The following is a 7,375-nucleotide window of genomic DNA, read 5'->3' on the forward strand; positions in this document are numbered from 1 at the left end:
TGGTTCTTCCATAACATGTGTGGCCTTGACCTCCTTGAAAAATCTTTGCACCTGTTGCACAACTAGATCGCACTCTAATGCAACTTTCACAAGAATAACCATTAACATGCTACTGCATACCTCCGTTGCCTCCACATCCAGCTCTAAACCTATTGAAGTATCCATTTTTTCTTCATATATTTCACCAAAGGATGTGAACTCATCCCCGTCGTCGCTATCGTCCAAGTCATCCTCATCTTTGCCATAAGTTGACTCCATGTCGGCGTCTTCATCCTCTTGTTGCTCTAGGAAAGGTTTCTCACCCTTTAGGATCTACACATCCTCCTTTCCCGCCTCTTCATGTACACTTTCCTACTCTACATGTGCCATCTTCTCTTCATGTATACATGCATCGACGGACATGTTTCATCCTTGGTAAGTAGGTTATTCCCTTCTTATATAGTAGCATACCAAGTTTGAGGCATAAATTGAAAATATGAACGGCTTACCAATGGTGAAGAGGTGTACACCTCTTTGATGCTCGACATCTTCTTTGGCTTCATGATGCATCCCCATCGTCGAACCATAACCATTATCTGCACGCTTCAGCAAGCGCATCTCTAGCTTTCTCTTTTCTTTCCTCCTCTTTATCTTTGCCAAGTAGACCATTGGGGCATAGCTTTTTGCACCCCCATACTCGAAATTCTGTTTAATTCTTGGATGCAGGTAGGTGAGACACTGATCTTGTTTAAAAATACCTCCATTCCGTATGTAGGTAGCAACATCTATTTTCTCCCAAATTGACTCAAAAGAGGCCAATAATTTCCAACCTATCTGCCCAATGTCCACTCTATAAAGTCCTGGTAAAACTCCACATTGATAGCTCTAAATCCTTGCATGGCCTCCTCAATTCAATGTTTTTGTAGCCTCTCGAACTCAGAGCCCCAAAACTAGAAGAAAACATCTTCTTTTGCGCTTCTTGCCGTCAACTTGGACTGGCCATATCTTGGCGCCCGTGACTTTGATCACGGTTTTGTAACTTCCTGCTTGCTCCATATGTTGTACACTACCTCTGAGACCTCCGTGAAGCTTGAGAAAAACACCAATGGACCACTTTCCAAGGCAGTCAAACCACTACAAAACTCACCCCCAACAAACATTCACTAGCAACTTGACCATATGGACTCTGATTGCACATATGAAAAGACCCACATGACCCTCGACCTTCACACATGATTTTGCACTTGAGTATGTGCTTGTAGACATCCATAGGTTGGCTTGTGCCCACTTCTAGCTCTCACACACTTTGGATGTACCAACGTATATAAGCCACCACTCATTGTATGCAGGATCATGTAGCATTTTGCTTTCTTCCTATATGTTGATGTATATGTAGCACTCATATTGTACTCCTCCAGTTTGTACTACCTCTGGGAGATCGAGCATCCCTAGAGGTCTCTTATACACAAAGATATAGCTCCTCATTTGCAATTAACATGAACTAAAATGACTTTTAAAGAAATTATATAAAGATGACTTAAAAGAGCCGTAAACTCACATCAAAGTTTGAAGCTTTGGCCATGTGGGGTCACTTAGGCTGCCAAACCAAGCATAGCTATTAGTTATTGTCTTGGATAACTTTGCCTCATGCATGGTCACACGTGCACCCGTTATTAGTCTAGCCATGCAAGTCTTTTTGCAACTATGCCGATTTCGACATAGTTGCACCACTTACATCTGGAGGGAGAAAAAAAAATACAAAGGCTCAATAGGATGGGGGTTGAGCAGCCCCTGAAAAGTCAGAGAGGGAGTGATACATAGTTAATCTTGAAGGGGAGTAAAACCTAAGGGCAAAGGGAGCCCATCTCTAGCATTTGAGGCCCTTAAGATCCCAATGCAACTATCCTGGGTAGACTTCTACCATTGATTTGATAACCATAAAAGAAGTCCTTTTCATTTCTGCTAGGAAAGAGAATGTGGGATTCTCTATCTTATCCTCAAATTGGCTGACATTCCTTGCCCACCAAATGTGCCATAGCATGCTAGCTCTCCATATGTTCCAAAGGGCTAGATCCATCCACTTGGTATCCCATGAGAAGTTCTTGGGGTTGAGGGTGGATGGGATAGATAATTCTATTTGAAGAATTTATGATAGTTGAGTTTGTAGGGCATAAGTAAAAGAGATGTTCCAGAGTTTCTACAACAGATCTACATCTAGGACATAGACCATGAGTGTAAAGGACATTTTTATATTTAGCTCCTATCCAAAGCCCCCTTTGTGAATGATGAGCCATTGTAGGAAACAATGCTTGATTGCCACTCGGTAGGCCCAAATGCACTTAAATTTGTTATCCCATTGCTTGATGCTCCATTGTAGTTCCCCCTCTTCTATTGTGCTTGTTCTTCAAAGCTATGTCCATTCCTTGAGGCTTGGAGAAGTCCTTGTACATTTGTGCTCATGCCCATAAGACTTTTGGATCTATGACAACTAGACCTCCACACCTGCACAATGTCTTTAAATTTTTCTATGAGTTGATTGATGTAGGACGCACTTACTGCTGAGATGTTGTTGTAGGCCATAATGTCATTGATGGATCTATCTTCCTTAAAGACATCCTTCCAGCTTCTGATTCCTGCTATGAAACATCCACGTGTTTGTAAGGACATGGGTCCTACGGGCAAGGCCACCGACACGACTGGACAGTGTGTACGCTGGGGGGAGGCTATAAGATAGCACGATTGGGTGGAGACTAGCACACACATTGCCAATGCCCTTTCGCTAGTATCCGAACTATTTTTGGGAAAGGGAAAAAGCGGGCTGAGGACATGGGTCCTATGGGCAAGGCCACCGGCACGGCCGGACAGTGTGTACACTAGGGGGAGACTATAAAATAGCAAGGTTGGTGGGTGGAGACTAGCACACGCATTACCACTGCCCTTTCACTGGTATCCGAGCTATTTGTGGGAAAGGGAAAAAGCGGATTGCATGTGCATGTGACACGCTTCTTCTCTCCCACGATCGGAGGAAAAAGCAAACTGCTTGTGCATGCGACGTGCTGCTTCTCTCCCGTGATCTGCAGACAGTGACGTCTCCACTGTGCTAAAAAAAGAAGGCGGCGTAGTTTTCCCTCCACACACACGGCCATGCGGTCAAGGCAAACTTGATAGGCAACTCTTTGACTTTGAAGGCTTCGAAGGCTCCATTGGCTATGCGCATAGGAAGGCCCTCTTAACCTTGCATGAAGGAGGGTTGAACCCACCCCATGAGGGTAAGAGGCCAACACTCTACCATCCAAGCTCCAAGCTATTGAACCTTGTTCTGTATAACAAGGAAAGAAGCTAATTGCTTGGAACGGGCATTCTCCAAAGACGAATGTTCACTAGCATTGCAAGCCCTTGGCAAGGAAAAGTCCCTTGGTTGGGATGGGATGACAATGGAATTCTATAGAGAATTTTGGGATGATCTTAAGGCCCCAATCACAAGATTGGCCAATAAAGCCATGGTCGAAGGGTCGTTGGAGGTAAGTGTAAAGAAAGGGCTTATCAAACCCATCCCAAAACAGATTTGTTGTTCTCAACTGAAACATTGGCGTCCTATAACGATGATGTCTGTGACCTACAAAATTATAGCTAAAGCAGTAGCCCTCAGGCTAGCCCCCTTATTAACCAAGATCATCTCGCCCCATCAACATGGGTTCATAAAAGGAAGGTCCATTTACGATAACATCTTGGCAGCAATGGTGGGCATCGAATACGCAATTGTCACAAAGCAAAAGTGCATTCTGCTGCATTTGGACCTGGACAAGGCTTATGACAGAATAACACGGACATATATAGAAGCCGTCATGGAAGTTCTGGGCTTTGGGCCTCGCCTATGTCGGTTGGTATGCGTACTGGGGGCTGAAAGCCAGTCAGAGCTCCTGTTCAACGATAGAATTGTGGGCTCTTTTGAGGTCAAAAGGTCTATTAAGCAGGGATGCCCTCTGGCCCCCCTACTTTTTGCCATAGGATCACATCCTTTAATCACGATGCTCGAAGCTAGTGCAGAATGAGGGGAGTTGCAAGGCCTTGCTTTGCCAGGAAATAGCCAACTCCTAGCAAAACTTTTTGCAGACAATTCTCTCCTCTTCTTGAAGGCGTGCCCCCAGGTCATCAGAAAAGCTCTGGAGATTGTACAAATATTCTCAACAGCTTCGGGGTCTTAGTGCAATATAGAGAAGTCAAGGTTGATCTCCCTATCAGAAAATGACTCATTTGACCCTTCTGTCTGTCGGGGGAGATTGTCACAAAAGGGAATATATTCAGACATATGGGAGCCCCCTTGGGGGTGGACGTGACTCACAAGCAAAGATTTGACTGGGTGCTTGGAAAAATCAAAACAAAAATGAGTAGGTGGAAGTATGTTCTTCTCCCATTCCCAAGTCGCGGATAAAAGTAATGAATGCCTTCATGATTCCTTGCATTGCCTTCACTAGCCCGCTTCTCAAGATGGCTAAGTGTCACTGGAAAGAGTTCTTAAAACCAATAAAAAGGTTTTTATGGAAAAACAACACGAAATCCTCCAGGCCAGGGAAATGGGCCGGGTGGGAATCAATTGCTTGACCGGTGAATCAAGGAGGCCTCAGAATTCTCAACCTTGTGGCCCATGTAGAAGCTTGTTGCGCCAAGTTTGTTGTTTCCTTGGCTAAACAGGATCAAGTTTGGGCAGTCATGGTCAGGGATATGATAGAAGCAGCTAAACTTGGCTCGTATGGTGGAAAGTGGAGAGGGGTGGAGGTTCATGACAAACTGTTAGCCTCGGAGTGGTCTACCTTAAGACTGGGGGCAGCTCAGGAGAATTGATAAGAAAATGCAAGAGAGCAGCAGGAGTCTTAAAGTGGGGGGAAGAAGTCAGATACTTCAAGAACTCCATTTTGCATTGGTCCCCCTGGCTGTCCAAAGTTATAGATCCGCCACAAACTCCCTATTGGATTGAGACGGCCAGGAAACTGAATAATAAGGGTCTGAAGCGACTTGGGCACTTTTGGAACAGTGGTAACAAGATTTGGAAAACCATTGACCTTCTGGTTACTCAGTACCAACTCAATAGCTTGGAGGTCTTGCTTGTCCACAAAGTGATGAAAGAGCTTGACAATTTAGTGATGCCAATCTGTGATTCGGTGTTTGACTGGAATGCCTGGAAATGGCCTGAAAGCAGTATCTAAGAAAAACCCCATCCTAAAAGCATCTATCAGACAATGATGCATAAGAAGAATTGTTCTAGCCCCCTAAACAAGCTGTGGAAAAAGCAATGGCCGTAGGAAAGGTGGGAGCAAGTAATGGAGGACATATGGAAGCCAAAGGTTCCGCAACACATAAAGGTCTTTCTATGGAAGGTAATGTGGGGTGCTCTACCGATGGAGGTGAAGATTCAGGAGAGAGGGATTGGGTCAGATAGATGCTTGGGGTGCAGGATGGCTAGAGAAGATCTGGCCCACCTATTCATGGATTGCCCAACTATTAAAGGCCTTGCAGGGAAAATATGCAAGTGGGTCCAAAGAACGTGAAAAATTAGTTTTTTCAAGACTGACCTATTCCTTGGAGGCAAGAATTCAGGAAGTCTTGCCCTCCTCGTCAGCACTCAAATCGTCAGATACTTGTTCTTACATAATGTATGGCAGACAGGAAACCACCGTGTGTTTGAAAGAGTTTCGGAGGTGGCAAGCTTCACAGAAATTACTCAAGAAAGCAAAGTGCTAATATGGACGCTCGAGCGCAAGCAACACTCAGAGGATTGGTTTAGGACTTCTTGTGCCTTGTTGTCAGGAGATGGAATGCCTAGGATGGGGGAAAATATTGGCATCGATAAATAAAAGATCTCAAAAGGACAACTTTATGGACCCTGTGTATCGAGGAGGAGGAGGTGGGTTGGTGGGGGTGGCTGCCCTGATAGCCGATGTAATTATAGTCCTTGGATGATGTCATGGCTCAGCAAGAGCATGACAAGACCTTGTAAATTTTTGGGCTGTTCAATATAATTCACTCACAATTGTGAGTTTTGCTATAAAAAAAAAAACAAGGAAAGATAGCATACTTGTGTTAAGAAGAAAGCTAGAAGGAAAAGGAAAGCTTCAAACTTCAAGGAAGTAGTTTCACCCTTCCTTTTCACTTCTCGGAGGAAGGCAAGGTTTCCTCCAAAATTCATTTTTCTTCAAGGAAGAAGCTTCACACGTGAAAAAAAGTCTTCACAAAAACGACGAGTTTTTGTGAAGAGTCAACGAAGGTGTTCTTTCGACGAACGATACGTGAAGCGCTACAATTTTTGCAAGGCGAGGTTTGCATGCAACACAAATTGCCGAGCATTAAAAACACAAAAACTTCAAGCTTTACAAGGTACAAATTGACATTTTTTTCTCTCTCTTTACATTAGTGTGTGTCTACCATGGCCAGTGAGGATATCCCACCTACACACACTTTTGACTTTGAGCATGTAGATCAAAATTAGGGCACCACGGGTGCTGCTGACACTAATATGCATGACGATGATGATCTAGGAGATCATGGACTTGTAGATATGGCTGATTTCAAGAATTTGGAAAATTGCCAAGCATACTTGAATTCAACCTCTCTGCACTCAATGCAAATGTTACAAATCTTACTGAGCTACTTGTGAAATTTATGAATTCACAGACGGCTCAAGGAGCCACAAGTGGCATGGTTTAAGGAAACCAAGCTCGCACGACTCAAGGCGTCCAAGAGACAAGTGCTTCAGAAGATGCAGAAGGTAGCAATGCATTGCTTAAGAATATCACCATTCTTGAGTTTCACGAGGAAGAGCGTGATCGCAACAAGGATACGGTCAATACGTTCTTACACAAAAGGAGTGATATTCATAGGTTGAGATAAAGACGGCTGTGGAAACAAGTCTATCTCTTAAAGGCAAGGCCTTTAAGTGGTGGATGACATTTCCAATAGATGTTCGTCCTCTGTCTTGGGCTACGTTTCGAGATTTTTTCTCCAAAAGAGGTTTTGGACTCCAATGAAGAAGATAAGAATTGGTTGGCATGGGATGCATGCCGCATGTTTGGCCTCTCTCTAACACATTACCTTTCGAAGTATCGAGAAATCATATTAAAACTAGAAGGTCTAGATGAATTCAAAACATACGGGATTTTAATAGGGGTCTTGACAAAGACTATTGTTTTCATGTCAAGACCCAACATCCAAAAACTTTGGAAGAAGCCATCAGTCATGCCCAAAGATATGATGATGACCAAGAGAGGAAGGGAAATGTTCCCTACTCTAAGAATAATTTTGCTAAGAGCAATGTGGCTAAGAGCCAATGTCGAGGTAGATCTCCCACACGTTCCAAGAGGAATAAGAGAAAATCTACCTCTCCACGCCCACAAGAGGCTAA

Source organism: Adiantum capillus-veneris, chromosome 26 (assembly GCF_014529385.1).
Source record: "Adiantum capillus-veneris isolate H3 chromosome 26, ASM1452938v2, whole genome shotgun sequence".
Classification (NCBI taxonomy): Eukaryota; Viridiplantae; Streptophyta; class Polypodiopsida; order Polypodiales; family Pteridaceae; genus Adiantum; species Adiantum capillus-veneris.